Source organism: Cavia porcellus, unplaced genomic scaffold (genome assembly GCF_034190915.1).
Source record: "Cavia porcellus strain 051 isolate PalLab524CR breed Dunkin Hartley unplaced genomic scaffold, mCavPor4.1 scaffold_3, whole genome shotgun sequence".
Classification (NCBI taxonomy): Eukaryota; Metazoa; Chordata; class Mammalia; order Rodentia; family Caviidae; genus Cavia; species Cavia porcellus.
In genome coordinates, this window is record NW_026947486.1 from 70,626,381 (window position 1) to 70,644,160 (window position 17,780).

The window sequence follows — 17,780 nt, forward strand, 5'->3', positions numbered from 1 at the left end:
GTCATAAATGGCCTTTATTATATTGAGGTAAAAACCATTTATTCCAATTTTCTGTAAAGTTCTTATCATGAATAAGTGTTGGACCTTATCGAAGGCTTTTTCTGCATCTATAGAGATGATCATGTGATTCTTATTTTTGGCTTTATTTATATGGTGGATTACATTTATTGATTTGCGTATGTTGAACCATCCTTGCATTCCTGGGATGAATCCCACTTGGTCATGGTGTATAATCTTCTTGATGATTTGCTGGATCCTATTTGCCAATATTTTATTGAGGATTTTTGCATCTGTGTTCATTAGGGAGATCGGTCTATAGTTCTCTTTTATAGTTGGGTCTTTCTCAGGTTTTGGTACTAGAGTAATATTTGCTTCCAGGAATGACTTAGGAAGGATTGCTTCCCTTTCAATTTCATTGAATAGTTTGAGGAGTGTCGGCATTAGGTCTTCTTTATATTTCTTGTAGAATTCTGCAGTGAATCCATCTGGGCCTGGGCTCTTCTTGGTGGGCAAGGACCCAATTACATTCTCAATTTCATTAGCAGAGATTGGGTTATTCAACAGTTTTATATCCTCTTGATCTAGCTTTGGTACTTCATATGCTTCTAAGAATCTGTCTATTTCTTCTGTGTTATCAAACTTTTGAGAGTAGAGGTTTTCGAAATAGGTGTTGATGATCCTCTGTATTTCTATTGGGTCTGTAATGATTTCTCCTTTTTCATTTCTTATTGCATGAATTTGAGCTTTTTCTTTCCTTTTTTAAATAAGGTTGGCTAGGGGCTTATCGATTTTATTTATTCTTTCAAAGAACCAACTCTTTGATTCGTTGATTCTTTGGATTGTTTTCTTAGTCTCTATTGCATTGATTTCTGCTCTGATTTTTATAATTTCCTCTCTTCTTTTGGCTTTGGGCTTGACTTGCTCTTCTTTTTCTAGCTGTTTGAGGTGTAGCATCAAGTTATTTATTTGTATTCGTTCTGTTTTCCTGATGTGGGAACTCAGTGCAATAAATTTTCCTCTCAGAACGGCTTTCATTGCATCCCATAGATTCCGGTAAGTTGTATCTGCATTTTCATTTTCTTTTAGGTATTGTTTAATTTCTTCTTTAATTTCTTCTGTGACCCACTGATTACTCAAGAGTGTGTCATTCAGTTTCCATGTGTTTGCGGAATTTTTGCAGTATCCTTTGTCATTAATTTCTAATTTCAGAGCGCTATGATCCGATAATATGCAAGGGATGATTTCAACTCTTTTGCATTTGCTTAAATATGTTCTGTGAGCTAATATATGGTCTATTTTAGAAAATGATCCATGTACTGCTGAGAAGAATGTGTATTCTGATGTTGTTGGGTGGAACATTCTGTATATGTCTATCAAACCCATTTGTTCACAGGTGTGATTCAGTTCTGTTATTTCTTTGCTCATTTTCTGTCTGGTTGATCTGTCCCTTGGTGTCAGTGGTGTATTAAGGTCTCCTGTTACAATTGTGTTACTGATAATTTGAGTTTTCATTTCTGTTAATAATTGTTTTATATAACTGGGTGCTCTGGAGTTTGGTGCGTATATATTTAAGATAGTTATCTCTTCCTCTTGGAGTTTTCCCCTTACGAGTATGTAGTGACCTTCTTTGTCCTTTATGGTCATTGTTGGTTTAAAGTTCACGTTGTCTGCAAACAGAATGGCTACTCCTGCCTTTTTTTCGATTCCTGCTGCATGAAGAATTGTTTTCCATCCTTTGACTTTCAGTCTGTGAGTATCTTTCTGGGTTAGATGGGTTTCCTGTAAACAGCATATGGTTGGATTTTGTTTCTTGATCCATTCTGCTAGTCTGTTTCTTTTGATTGGTGCATTGAGACCATTTACATTAATGGTTATTACTGTTAAATGCTGGTTAATTGTAGGAATGTTATCTCTCTGCTGTTGCATCTTTATCTTTCTGTTCTGTTTAATTATTTGCTTTGCTTAGTGGTTTTTTCCTTTGTGTATCTAAACTGTCTTTCAATATTTTTTGCAGGGTTGGTTTGGTGTTCATGAAGTTCTTCAGCTGTTCTTTGTCATGGAAGTATCGTATTGCACCATCTATTTTGAATGATAGTTTTGCAGGATATATCAGTCTTGGTTGGAAATCATTTTGCTTTAGGATCTGGAATACTTCACTCCATGCTCTTCTTGACTTTATCGTTTGTGCTGAGAAGTCTGCTGTGATTCTGATAGGTTTTCCTTTATAAGTGATTTGTCTTTTCTCTCTGACAGCTTTTAATAATCTATTCTTGTGTTGGATTTCTGGGATGGTGATTATTATATGTCTGGGTGTAGTTTTATGTTGGTTATGACTGTTTGGAGTTCTATATGCTTCACTGATCCTGATGTCAGTTTCTGATCTCATGCTTGGGAAATTTTCAGCTATTACTTCTCTAAATATCCTCCTGACATCCTTCATGTTGTCTCCCTCTCTTTCATTAATCCCTATCATTCTTATGTTATTCTTCTTTGCATCGTCTTGCAGTTGTTGAATTGTTGTTTCCTGGTTCCTTGTTATTTTCAAAAGATCTTTCCTTTCCTGTTCACTAGCTGCAATCCTGTCTTCAAGGTCTGAAATTCTATCTTCACTTTCATTAAGGCGGTTTTTACAACTTTCAGTGGAGTTTTTTATTTCCTGTATATCTCTGTGCATCTGCATTATGTATTCTGTTTGTTTCTTATATTGCTCGTCTAGGGATTCTATCTTTTTGTTTAGTTCCTCCAATTTTTTATCTGTGTTTTCTTTAGATATATTTAGAATCTCTTTCATTTCTTTTATCATTTCTTCTTTTATCTGGGAGATTATTTCGAGTTTGAATTTCTTTAAAGCTTCCTGGATTTGCTTGTCAATTTCAGTGGCTATTGTGTCCGATATATGAGGTGGATGGGATATATTTTCTTCTATATACATCGCTCCTAGGGTTTCTTGAGATGGGCTGGAGGTTTGAGGTTGTAATTTGGTCTTTCGTTTTGTCATTTTCCTATATTTCTGTGTTTCAAGTGTTATTTGAAAGCTTCCTCAGGATCTGTTGAAAATCCCCTTCTATGTTTGGAGCTACTGAGACTCTGGCGCCGCGCTACCCCAAGCCATTAGGCCTACAGAACCAGTGGCCCTCCTCTGCCTGCTCAGAACTCCGCAGTTCCAGACAAGCTGGGCCTCAGGGACACTGTGCGCCCACCTGCCCCTTGGAAGCTCCACAGTTCTTCAATCACAGCCGGGTTAGGGTACTCACCACAGGCCGCAGTGCTTCAGGAACCTGTGGACCCTCTCTGGTTGCAGAGATATCCACAGTCCTCCAGACACATGGAGAGGCCGATGCAGGCACCCCAAATCTGCCCAGCTCCTCCTCTGCATACCAATGGCCAGGCGCAGCTGCTAAACAGGCTGGGCTAGGCTGGTAGTGTGAGCCAGCCCACCTATCGGGAGCTCAGCAGGTCTCCAAATGAAGTCGGAATGGGGAGGCTGATGTGGAAGCCTCAAACCCACCTCTCCCCTTCACTGCACCTGGAAGCCTGAGGGAACTCCAGCAGTCTGGGTGCAGATATCCAGAGTCCTCCAGACACGCAGAGAGGCCGGTGAGGGCACCCCAGATCTGCCCAGCTCCTCCTCTGCAGGCCTATGGCCAGGCGCGGCAGCTAAACAGGCTGGGCTAGGCTGGTAGTGTGGGCCAGCCCACCTATGGGGAGCTCAGCAGGTCTCCAAGTGAAGCCAGGAATGGGGAGGCTGATGTGGAAGCCTCAAACCCACCTCTCTCCTTCACTGCACCTGGAAGCCTGAGGGAACTCCAGCAGTCTGGGCGCAGATATCCAGAGTCCTCCAGACACGCAGAGAGGCCGTCTGATTTTTTTTAAATTCTTTATATGTTTTATACAGAAGTCTTTTGTCTGAGGGGCAGTTCACTAAAATTTTTTTCCCAGTTGGTGGGTTTTCTTTTCACTATGCTGAAGATTTCTTTTGACGTGCAGAAACTTTTTAATAAGAGGCAATCCCAGTTATTGACTCTGAAAAGTATTTCCCATGTGGTTTGAGTCCTGTTCATGAATTCTCTACCTACCCCTATGTCTTCAAGGTTTTTACCCAATTTGTCTTCCAATAGATTTAGTGTTTCTGTTTTAATATTCAGATCTTTGATCCATTTAGATTTTATTTTAGTACATGGTGATAGGCATGGGTCTAGTTTTAGTTTTCAGCGTACGGAGAGCCAGTTTTTCCAACACCATTTATTAAAGAGACTGTCGTTCTTCCAGTGAACATGTTTGGCCCCTTTATCAAAGATAAGGTGGTTGAGTGTGTTTGTAGTTGTGGTTGTATTTTCTAATCTATTCCACTGATCTTTGGCTCTGTTTTGGTTCCAGTACCATGTTGATTTTACTACAGTTGCCTTGTAGTATAACTTCAAGTCAGGGATGGTGATACCTCCTGCCTTGCCTATGCTGCTTAGAACTGTCCTTGCTATTCTAGGTCTCTTCTCGCTCCAGCTGTGTTTTAGGAGTGATTCCTCGAGTTCTATGAGGTATGTTGATGGTATTTTTGGATTGCATTGAATCTGTATAAAATTTTTGGGAGAATGGCCATTTTCACAATATTTATTCTTCCTATCCATGAGCAAGGGATGTCTTTCCATTGCCTGAGATCATCTTCAATTTCATTTTTCAGTGTAATATAATTTTCCCTGTATAGGTCTTTCACTTCTTTTGTGAGAGTAATTCCTAAATATTTCATTTTTTTGGTTGCTAGTGTGAAGGGTGTTACCTCTCTTGTTTCGCTCTCTGTGATTTTGTTGTTAGTGTATAGGAATGCTATTGATTTTTGAGTATTGATTTTATATCCAGCTACATTGCTGAATTTATTTATTGTATCTAGGAGTCTTTCAATGCAGTTTGGGGATCTTCTATATAGAGTATCAAGTCATCTGAAAATAATGATTAACTTCTTCTTTTCCTATCTTTATGCATTTTATTTCTCTCTCTTTTCAAATTGCTCTGGCCAGTATTTCCAGTACTATATTAAATAGGAGTGGTGATAAGGGACATCCTTGTCTTGTGCCTGAATTTAAAGTAAAGGCCTTCAATTTTTTGGCCATTTAGTATGATATTGGCTGTTGGTTTGTCATAGATGGCCTTAATGATATTGAGGTAAAGGCCATCTATTCCAATTTTCTGTAAGGTTCTTATCATGAATAAATGTTGGACCTTATCAAAGGCTTTTTTTGCATATATAAAAATGATCAAGTGAGTCTTACTTTTGCTTTATTGATATGGTGGATTGTATTTATTGATTTATGTATGTTGAACCATACCTGCATGCCTGGGATGAATCCCACTTGGTTGGGGAGTATGATCTTGATGATTTGCTGCATCCTATTTGCCAATATTTTATTGAGGATTTTTACATCTGTGTTCATTAGGGAGATTGGTCTATAGTTCTCTTTTTCAGTTGGGTCCTTCTCTGGTTTTGGTATTAGAGTAATATTTGCTTCTAGGAATGATTTAGGAAGGATTGCTTCCCTTTCAATTTCATTGAAGAGTTTGAGGAGTGTTGGCATTAGGTAATCTTTGTATTTCTTGTAGAATTCTGCATTGAATCCATCTGGGCCTGGGGTCTTCTTTGTAGGTAAAGATTTAATTATGCTTTCAATTTCATTAATAGAAATTGGGTTATTCAGTGGTTTTACATCTTCATGACCTAGCTTTGGTACTTCATATGCTTCTAGGAATCTGTCTATTTCCACTGTGTTATCAAACCTTTGAGAGTAGAGGTTTTCAAAACAGGTGTTGATGATCTGTATTTCTATAGGGTCTGTAATAATTTTATCTCTTTCACTCCTTATTGCATGAATTTGAGCTTTTTCTTCCCCCCCCTTTTTTTTTTTTGATACGATTGGCTAGGGGCTTGTCGATTTTATTTGTTCTTTCAAAGAACCAGCTCTTTGATTCGTCGATTTTTTGGATTTTTTTTTTTTTTTTGTCTCTATTGCATTGATTTCTACTCTGGTTTTTAAATATCTTCTCTTCTTTTGGCTTTGGGCCTGACTTGCTCTTATTTTTCTAGATGTTTGAGGTATAACATTAGGTTATTTATTTGTATTCGTTCTGTTTTCCTAATGTGGGAACTCAGTGCAATAAGTTTTCCTCTGAGGACAGCTTTCATTGCATCCCACAGATTCCCGTAAGTTGTATTTGTTTGTAGTTATTGTTTAATTTCTTCTTTGATTTCCTCTGTGACCCACTGATTACTCAAGAGTGTGTTATTCAGTTTCCATGTGTTTGTGGGAATTTTGTAGTATCTTTTATCATTAATTTCTAATTTCATAGCACTGTGATCCAATAGCATGCAAGGGATAATTTCGGTCCTTTGGCATTTATTTAAATATGTTCTGTGAATTAATATATGGTATATTTGAGAGAATGATCCATGTACTGCTGAGAAGAATGTGTATTCTGTTGTCTTTGGGTGATATACTCTGTATATGTCTATTAAGTCTATTTGTTCACAGGTGCAATTCAGTTCTTTTAACTCTTTGTTGATTTTTTGTCTGTTTGATCTGTCCATTGGTGTTAATGGTGTGTTAAGATCTCCTGTTAGAATTGTGTTACTGCTAATTTCATTTTTCATTTCTGTTAGTACTTGTTTCATATAACAGGATGCTCTGGGGTTTGGTGCGTATATATTTAAGATAGTTATCTCTTCCTCTTGAAGTTTTCCCCTAACCAATATGTAGTGTCCTTCTTTATCCATTTTCATCCTTATTGGTTTGAAATTCAGGTTATCTGTAAACAGAATAGCTACCCCCGCTTTTTTTTGGGGGGGGGGCTCCTGTTGCATGAAGTATTGTTTTCCATCCATTGACTTTTAGTCTGTGAGTATCCTTTTTGGTTAAATGTGTTTCTTGTAGACATCATATGGTTGGATTCTGTTTCTTGATCCATTCTGCCTGTCTGTTTCTTTTAATTGGTGCATTGAGACCATTTACATTAATGGTTAGAACTGTTATATATTGATTTGTTGTTGACATGTTATCTTTTTGCTGTTACATCTTTATCTTTCTGCTCTGTTTAATTGTCTGCTTTGTTTAGTGTTTTTTTCCTAAATGTATCTAGGCTGTGTTTCAGTATTCTTTTCAGGGTTGGCTTGGAGATCATGAAGTTTTTCAGCTTTTCTTTTTCAAGGGAGTATCTTATTTCTCCATCGATTTTTGAAGGACACTCTTGCAGGGTACATCAGCCTAGGTTGGAAATCATTTTCCTTTAGGATCTGAAATACTTCACTCCATGCTCTGCTTGACTTTACTGTTTGTGCTGAGAAGTCTGCTGTAATTCCGATAGGTTTTCCTTTATAGGTGATCTGTCGTTTCTCTCTCACAACTTTTGATATTCTGTTCTTTTGTTGGATTTCTGGGATGTTCATTTTATATGTCTGGGTGTAGATTTATTTTGGTTATGGCTATTTGGAGTTCTATATGCTTCATTGATCTTGATATCAGTTTCTAATCTCGTGTTTGGGAAATTTTCAGGTATTACTTCTCTAAATATGCTCTTGACATCCTTTATGTTCTTTTTCATTTATCACTATCAACCTTAGGTTGTTCCACTTTGCATCATCTTGCAGGTGTTGAATTGTTATTTCCTGATTTCTTGTTATTTTTAAAAGATCTTTCCTTTCCTGTTCACTAGCTGCAATCTTGTCCTCGAGGTCTGAGATGCTATCTTCACATTCATTGAGGCGGTTTTTACAACTTTCAATGGAGCTTTTGATTTCTTGTGTATCCCTTTGCATCTGCTTTATGTATTCTGTTTGTTTCTTATATTGTTCATCCAGGGATTATATCTTTTTGTTCAGGTCCTCCAATTTTTTAACTGTGTCTTCTTTTGATATGTTCAGCATCTCCTTCATTTCTTTTATCATTTCTTCTTTTACCTGAGAGATTATTTCTAGTTTGAATTCCTTTAAGGTTTCCCAGAGTGGCTTCTTTACTTCACTTACTATTATTTCAGGTATGTGGAGTGTGTTTCTTCTATGCATGTGGTTCCTAGGCTTTCTTGGGTTGGGCTGGATGTTTGATGTTGCATTTTGGTCTTTCATTTTGTCATTTTCCTATATTTTCGAGCTTCAAGTGTTATTCCAAGTGAGAGAGAGAGAGTTCCCCTAGACCGTGTCTAGGCCAGACTGGCTGGTCCCACAGGGAACCGCAGCCTGGCCCCTCAGTTGAGGAAGCGTGTTCCCCGTGACTGGGGTGGGATTCTGTGCCTACCAGATTCACTGGTCTCAGCAGAAACCTGCAGGCAGATCCCCAGGCAACAAAGAGAGTTCCCCCAGACCGGGCCGGGTTCCTGGGGCAGGATTCCTTGCCTAGGCCCCACTTGCTGGTCCTATCAGGAAACCTCATGCTGGTCCCCAGGTGACAAAGTGAGTTCCCCCGGTAATTTCTCTTGATGTGCAAAAGCTTTTCAACAGAATGAGAGTCCATTTGTTGATTCTGTGTGATAGTTCCTGTGCAATCAGAGTTTTTTTTCATAAAGTCTTTCCCTAAACCAATGGCTTCAAGAGTTTTACTTCCTTTATCTTTCAGTAGATTTAATGTTTCTGCTTTGATATTAAGATCTTTGATCCACTCTGATTTTAGTTTAGTACATGGTGAAAGATATAAATCCAGGTTTAAATTTTGACATATGTAGAGCCAGTTTTTCCAACACCATTTATTAAAGAGGCTATCTTTCTTACAGTGAATGCGTACGGCACCTTTGTCAAAGATAAGGTGGCTTATTGTGTCAGCAACTGTTTCTGCATATTCTAATCTGTTTCCATTGAACTTTGGGTCTGAATTTTTTGTCAGTACCACACTGTTTTTATCACAGTAACTTTACAGTACAATTTCAAGTAAGTAATTGTGATGCTCCCATCTTGTCTTTGTTGCTCAGGTTTGCCTTTGCTATTCTAGTTGTTTTCTGGTTCCAGATAAGTATTAGGATTGTTTTTCTATAATTCTGTGAGATATGATATTGTAATTTTGCTTGGGATTGCATTGAATCTGTATAACAGTTTGGAAACTATGGCCATTTCTTACTAGATTGTTTCTTCCTACCCAACAGCATAGGATATCTCTCCATTTTCTAATATCTTCTTCACTATCATTTTTCAGAGTACTGTCATTTTCAATATAGATATCTTCCACATTTTTTTGTTAGATTGATTCCTAGGTATTTCATCTTTTTGGGTGCTATTATAAAATGTACTGTTTCCATGATTTCTGTCTCACTGAGTTTGTTATTTGTGTACAGGAAAGGTATTGATTTTTGAGTGTTGACTTTGTAACCAGCTATGGTCCTGAATTTGCTTATTGTATCTAGCAGTCTTTTGGTGGCGTTCTTGGGGATCTTCTAAGTATAGTATCATGTCATCTGCAAATAATTATAGTTTAACTTCTTTCTTCCCTTTCACTTTTTTCTCTTCTCTAATTGCTCCAGCTGAAGATTCCTGGATTATATTGAATAAGAGTGGAGAAAATAGACATGCTTGGTTTTTTCTTCATTTTAAAGAGAAAACTATTCTGTCCATTTAGTATGATGTTAGCTGTTGGTTTGTCATAGCTGGTTTGTTTTTTATCAGATTCAGATAAAGACCATATATTTTAATTTTCCATAGAGTTTTTATCATGAAAGGGGGCTGAAATTTGTCAAAAGCTTTTTAGGCATCTACTGAGATGAACACATGATTACTGTCCTTGGTTCTGTTAATATGGTGTATTATATTTTTTGATTTACATATGCTGAATCATCCCTGCATCCCTGGGATGAATCTCACTTGATCACAGTGTACAATCTTCTTGATGATTGGCTTAGTCTGTTTGCCAGTATCATACTGAGGAATTTTGCATCTATGTTATTAGGGAAATTGACTTGCAATTCTCTTTCTTAGTTAGGTCCTTCTCTGTTTTTTTTTTTTTTTTTTTTTTTTTTTAAATCAGGGTAATGCTTGCTTCCAGGAATGAATTTGGAAGTACTGCTCCCCTTTCAATTTTATTAAAGAATTTGAGAAATCATGGTATTATTTCTTCTCTAAATTTATTGTAGAATTCAGCAGAGAATCTGTCTGGATCTGGGCTGTTTTTTGTCAATAGGTTTTTAATTACATCTTTGATTTCATTTATTGATATAGGGTTATTTAGGCTTTTTATATCTCCTTAATTCAGCTTTGGTAATTTCATATGAATGTAGGAATCTGTCCATTTCTTCTGTATTTTTCATCTTATTAGAAAACAAGTTTTCAAAGTAGATAGAGATGGCTTTTTGGATTTCTGCAGGATCTGTTGTGATTTCATCTTTTATGTTCCTAATTGCAAGGATTTGAATCTCTTCTTTCTTTTGATAATATTGGCTAAGGGTTTGCCAATTTTATTAAATGTTTCAAAAAACCAACTCTTTGATTTATTGATTCATTGTATTGGGGTTTTTTTTGTCTCCTGTATGTTAATTTCTGCTCTGTTCTTTATAATTTATTCCCTTTTGGCTTAGCCTGCTTTTCTTTTTCTAGAATTTTGAGGTTCATCATTAAGTTCTTTACATGAGCTTTTTCTGTTATCCTGATATCATAATCTACTGCTATAAATTTCCCTCTTAAGACTGCATATTGTGTTCCATAAGTTCTGGTGTGTTGTATTGTCATTATCAGTAAACTGTAAAAACTGTCTAATTTCTTCTTTAATTTCTCTGTGAGCCATTGGTTGTTCTGTAAGGCGCTATATAATTTCCATGTCTTTATGAAATTCTTATGGTTTCTTTTGACATGGACTTCCAGTTTCATTGCACTGTGGTGTGCCTGGAATAACTTCAATTTCTTTGCATTTACTTAAGCATTTTCTTTTTTTATTTAAAGAGAAAAAAAAACCCACAAAAAACAGAAGAGAAAAAAGGGTAGAAATAATACAAAATTACAGAAAAATAAACAGCAAGAAATCACTAGTTGATAAGTTACATATTGTCATCTTAGAAACAGTTGTTCAGGTTACAAAATTAAAGCATACAAAGTGACATTCAAATAGTGAGACTGCCAACAGTTCTGCTCAGTGATCCAACAAAAACTTAGTAATGTAGTTATCAGTCCTACATACTTGTTTTTTATCTTAAAGAAGGTAAGATTAAACATATCAAAACAGAACAAAACAATTCATAAAGAAACAATTTAAAGAAATATGGATTTCAAAGCAAGTCCACTGGAGATCTTCACTGTCTATCTTATTGTCTCTAGTTTTCTTCCAAATAGTTGTCCCCATTTTCACACACGTTGAATACATACTGTATATTATAAAACTAATAAAATCATTACAGGATGATGAAGGCTTTTTAGGTCTTCAAGACCTGACATTGGGTCAGTCAATAATGACATCAAGTTAATAATGACTACCATAATGTCTCTCATTCTGTTCGTAGTAGCTGTCCTTATCTTTATGTATGCTGAAAGTGAACTTAAGAGACTAGACTAATATCACTCTGAACAGTGAATAATAGTATTGCTAGATCTTATATCATAATTTTACAGAGTTAGCATTGGGTTTCTTAGTGTCTCTTCTTCTTCAGAGTATCTGTTCATTACATTGTGCATTATATAATCTGTTCCCATAGTTAAAAAAAATTCTTCTCATATGTGAATTTCTACATGTATATTTATCATATTTGTATTATAGGGAAAACAGATCATAACAAGACAACAAAACAAATTCCTAGAAAAACATGCAACGAAAAAGACATAAAGACCACAATATTACGTGATCTACCAGAGTTACTATGCTTTCTTTTGTTATTTTCAATAGACTTGTCCACATCATCAGGCTTAATATAGTTAAGCACAGTATTACATAGATATTTTTATAAAAACACAACTTTGAAGACATTGTAGGACTTGAGAGCAGTTAATAATCAAAACCATATGGGTATCTTTTACATCTTGTCATCTTCAGAATAGTTGCGCCTACTCTTAGACTTGATACTATCAAGCATACAAAATTCGAATAAAATCAGTCAAGGCAAAACCACGGTCTAACAAACCAGCTTCAAATAAGATCAGTCATAGTAAGACAATGTAAGTAATACAGGGTTTCAGTTTAAGTTAATAGGAAATTAAGGATAGTTACCATGGTATAACCTGCTATTTTTGGGTTAGATGTCTGTGCTATCAAATCTGATATAAGTGGACAGACCAGGACAAAATAAAATCAAACTAAACAGAGTGATAAGGCTACTGTGACTTTTTAAATTCTGATACACTATTAACAATGACCTCTGCCTTCCTTTTTTAGGCTGTTTTTCACCTTTCCCCTTCTCAGGATGCTTTGTATGTTTTGGGTACCACTAACCCCTTTAGTTTTTAGATTACGGGGCTAGCCTGTTGTCTATCTGATGAGCCAGTAGATGGTGTGTCTTGGAGAATGTCCCATGAGCATCTAAGAAGAACGTGTGTTCTGATGTAAGGTGGAACACTCCATAAATGTATAAATCAGCCCAATTGTTTGAATTTTGATTTAGTTTTATTATTTCATTATTGACTTGTATCTGGCTGATCTGTCTTTTTGTCATAGTGGGATATTGAGGTCTCCTAATACAATTGTATTAGGGCTTATTTGATTTTTCATGTCCGTTAGCAGTTGTTCTGTGTAGTTGGTGTACTGGTATTTGTTGCATATATATTTATGATTGTTATCTCTTGCTCTTAGATTGTTTCCTTTAAGAGGATTGACCTTCTGTATCTCCCTTTATCAATATTTGTTAGAAATTCACTTTTTCTGCAAACAGAATAGCTACCCCTGCTTTTTACTGGGTTCCTTTCACATGGAATATTGTTTTCCATCCTTTGGCTTTCAGTCTATGAATTTCTCTTTGAATTAAGTTTTTTTCTTATGTACAACATATTGTTAGATCTTGCTGCTTGATCCATTCTGCCATTCTGTGTCTTTTGATTGGTGAATTGAGGCCATTACTGTTGATGGTTATAACTGATATGCACTGACTTATACTTCTCAAGTTATTTTCCTGTTGTTGGCTCCCCTGACTTTTCCCTCTGTTTGCCTTCCCTGGTGGATTCCTTCTGTTTGGGTTCATGGAGCTATATTGCTAATTATGTTTTTTCTAGAATTCCTTGAGAACATTTCAGAGTCCTGATCTGGTGGTCATAAATTTTCAGCAGATGTTCTTGTCATGGAAGCCTCTTATTTCTCCATCAATTTTGAAAGATAGTTTTGCAGGGTATATTAATCTGGGTTGAAAGTTGCTTATTTATTTTAAAAAGAATAAAACAAAACAATACAAAACAGAACATAACAGAACAATGCAAGCAACACAGGACTTCAAAACAAGATAACAGGAAATCAACATTGGCTGCCATAATGTCTCTTGTTTTCTTCAAACTAATTTTCCATACCTTAACATATAATAAATTCAAACAAAAAAATGGTATAAAGCCAATCAAAACAAAATAATGAAAGCATTATTGGCCTTCAAAACCACACTTATAATTCCTTGTAAATTCTAGATAGAAGTCTTATGTCTGAGGGATAGTTGGCTAAAATATTTTCCCAATTCATGGGTTTTATTGGTACTCTATTCATTTCCTATGACATGCAAAAACTGTTTAATAAGGTGAGATCTCAGCTGTTGATTCTGGGAAATGTTTCCTAGGCAGCTTGATGCTTGTTCATCAATTCTCTGTCTATGTTATCAAGATTTCTACCTACTTTGTCTTCCAACAGATTAAGTGTTTCTGTTTTGGTATTTAGGTTTTTAGACATTTGATCCGCTTTGACTATAGTTTAGTGCATGGTGATAGATATGGATCTAGTTTTATATTTTGGCATATGGAGAGACAATTTTTCCAGCACCACTTATTAAAGGGTTTGTTCTAGTATGTTCTTCAAAGTAGGTGTTCATGTCATCACACATAATAAAATCAATTCTTGTAAACTCTTTAGGACATGTTCTTGGCACATAATCACCCTATACATCTACCATTTCTTTAGTAGAAGAAAAAACAAAACAAAATACAAGAAAAACAAGAAACAGAAGAGACAAAGAAATAACAATAACAAAGAGCCCAAAACAAAAACAAACAGGTTTTCAAAACAAGGTGGTAGGAACATAACAAAAGTTTTTATTTTGCATAGTGAAAGTTGTTTTCTTCTTTCATGACTTGGAGTGTTTCACTCCAAGCTCTTCTTGATTTGAGGGTTTGTGCAGAGAAGTCCACTGTGACTCTGATAGGATTTCTTTTATAGGTGACCTGTTTCTTTTCTCTAACTGATTTTAACAATTTGTTCTTGTGCTCAATTTCTGGAATCTTGATTATTATATGTCTTGACATAGTTTTAGTTTGGTCATGGCTATATGGAGTTCTATGTGCTCCATTTATTTGTATGTAAATTCTTTATCCTTTGCCTATACTATTTGGCTTAGCACCCAATCCTTGGGAAGTTTTCTATCAGTAGTCTTTAATTTTTCTGCCACTATTTCTGTGAATACTTTTTTTAAAAAATTGTATTCACACAGTCTCCAGCTTTCTCATTGACTTCAATCAAACTTATGTTATTCTTTGCTTCACCTTGTAGCTGTAGTATTTTTTAAGGTCTCTTGCTATTTTTAAGATATCTTTATTTTGTGATCACTATCTCAATTCTGCCTTCATGATCTGACACTGTATCATCTTCTTCATTTAATCTGTTGCATATACTTTCAATGGATATTATAATCTCTTGTACCTCTGTTTGGCTATGTTTCATGGACTCCATTTTCTTTCCTATGTTGGGAATTTTTTGTTTGCATCATGTTTTAGGATCATCTTTTTTTAAAAACTGTGTTTTCCCTTTTATCTTTGATTTTAAGCACCATTTCTTTTCATACCTGAGGGATCATTTTCTTTCTAGCCTTTTCTTTTTTTTTTTCACTTCTGTTGCTCTCATTTCAGAAAGTTTTAGTGTGTGATTTCCCTTTCCATCATTTCATTGTGTTTTGAGCTTGTTCTGGGTGGGTTGGTTGTCTGGGGTTGCATTTTGCTTCTGTGTCTTGTCAGTTTCTATTTTCTCTTTTTAAAATTTTGTTTTCTATGTTGATATTTGCTGATTTCTTATAATAGATAGCTTTATCACTAGTTTTGAGGCTTCCCTAGTAGTCTGCTTTTCAGGAATGTCCTCTAGACATAGAGCTTTTTTATAGCTATCCCAAGTATCTATCTTCACAATTTGTAAAGGATGAAAAGTTACTATTTGACTTAGCACCCAATCCTTTGATACTGGGCTGTAGTGATGATTATGATCCCATAAAATCACATCGTTATCATACATGGGAGATAAACTGATTATAACTCATATGACATTTTGGCAAAAATTGTGCAGTTAGTAATAATGATAATTTGAAGTACAGTTTGACTACTGAAAAAATATGGTAACCATTAACCTTCTACCTCTGACCACAGGAGCAGACTCTAAAGTTATATAACAAAATCAAACATATACCATGTACTTTTATGCAATGATTTCCCCTTAGTGAAGAGATTTTATGCTTCTGCTGTTGCAGAGGAGTTTAGGATGGGTAGGGGACAGAATAAAGTGGTGAATGTGGCCAGATACAGTAGAATTAGTTCTGAAAGTCAAAAGATGATTACCCAAGTTTTGGGAAACTAGAGCACACAGGAGGTAAATAATGAAATAGAATGTGAAGGAGTAATCAGAAACAGAAGATGCAATGGTTTCTCACTTGAAAGTTTAATTTGTAGGAAAGAGAGTCAATAGAAGAAAACAAAAAAGAAAGGTAAGAAACCTAAACAGTGAAAAAAGAAGAAATGGAAAAAGAATGAAAAAGAAAAGTAAGAGAGAAAGGAAAAATATCCAAAACAGTAACAACCACATAATACAAAACAAAACAAGATGACATCCAATCAGACAAAAAAAGGGAAAATAGAAGTAGGAAAATGCCTCTGATATTACAGCTCTGTGATAGTGTATACCACAAATCCTAGAAATGTGCTGCCATGGAATTGTGCGGAGTGTTTAGTTGATCTTGGCCTCTGGATTTGGGGACTACAACTGGTCTTCTGTTGATGGAGTTCTCCAGAGCCCAACTGCTGGATCCTCACTGCTGCTTCAGATACTTCCACGTTGCTGGTCTTGATGATTACTCCACCCTCTAAAGACATGTGCACCCACGTACTTGGATCTCAGCTTAGACTCTTGTTCTTGCTAAATGTTTTGAACAAAGCTACCTGTACCTTGGGTATCTAAGACAAGGTCGCTGCTTCTCCTTAGTTTGGCATGGCCCCATGAGATTTGTACGCAACTCAGGGAGCTAACACATAGTGAGTTGGCTTTCCCCTGAGATAACATAAACACTTTCCCTCTTGTTTCCTGTGTAACCACCAAAGCATGATGTCTTGCTGAAGACTGAATGCTATTCCTGTTCTTGATATTGTCCTCCCCTTACATTTCCCACAGGCGTCCTCTTATGCTTATTGTGTGGGTAAATGCACTGAATTTGTTGGGCGGTCCTCTCTCCCATCAGGAGAGGGGCTCCAACTAACCTCGGCTTTCTGACTCTAGTCTTCATTTCCTCTTCCTGCACTGTCCTTCTCCTGGAGTTTTCAAGAGCTGTGCTGGATGCAGCCGCTAAGTTCTACAGGGACAGTCACCTGTCCCTTTTACTAGGGCTCCTGAAAGGCTTTCTCAATGTTGACTATCGTGGGTTGGCAATTTCTTCAAAGCCATGCTCAGGTTCCTTTTTGCCTGAAATTAACCCAAGCTGAAACTGTTCTCACCATTCTTTGCATTAGAATTACTAGAATTCCATAAAAAATGGTTTATTTAATTTTTAAAAAGGTCAATTTCTTTACCAGTCATTATTGTGAGCACTTTAAATGATCTCTTTTAAGCTTTACTCTATGAGAGTTTAGCAATAACTCTGTGAGGCAGAGATTACTCTGATCTCCATTTAACAGATAAAGGAACTGAGAAGAAAAGATTAGGAAATGGAAGGGAAAAAAGGTATCAATTGCCTGCATGTGTTAACCCTTTATCCTCCCTTGGCCTAGTAATCAGAGTAGACCTCTCACTGACTTGGCCTGAAACTTATTTTATTGTTAATTTTGGTGACTCTTTGAACAGAAGTAAACCCCTGAATTACAGAACTGAAAGTGGCTAAAGTTTTCCTACAGAATTTTCTTTCTTCCTGCTTATGTCCTGTTATGGCTTGTGTCTACATGCCTCCTCATAATGCCCCATGTGTTCATAGGTATGTCTTTCCAGAGGTGGCTGGATCTAGAGTATGTGAGGCTGGGATGGAGTATGTAATGCTGAGAGGAAATATGTGATATAGGGATCAAGAATGTGTGATCACTAAATTAGTCCACTGATTGGTTTGACATATTTCTGGATGTGGATGATGGGAAGGCCAAACCTGGGTGTGAGTTCTGCCCACTCTAAGTTTGTGTAGCCTGGGAAGAATATAAGGGACAGAAAGAGGACTGCTGTGGTTGCTTGTTGCTGGTCACTTTCCGCTTACTGCTATGGTACTTTGTTGCTTTTGTGCCTTTTGCCTGCCCCACTTTGTTGTGAACTGTTTGTCATATACCTTGGAGCCAGCTGACTGTGGACTGAAATCCCTACAAACTGTGAGCCAAACAACCCTTTTCTCCCTTAACTTTGGTTGTTGAGTATTTTGACTCAGCATCAAGAAGTCACTATGACACCTTCTAATGAAAACATTCCCCACAGGGATACATTCCCAAG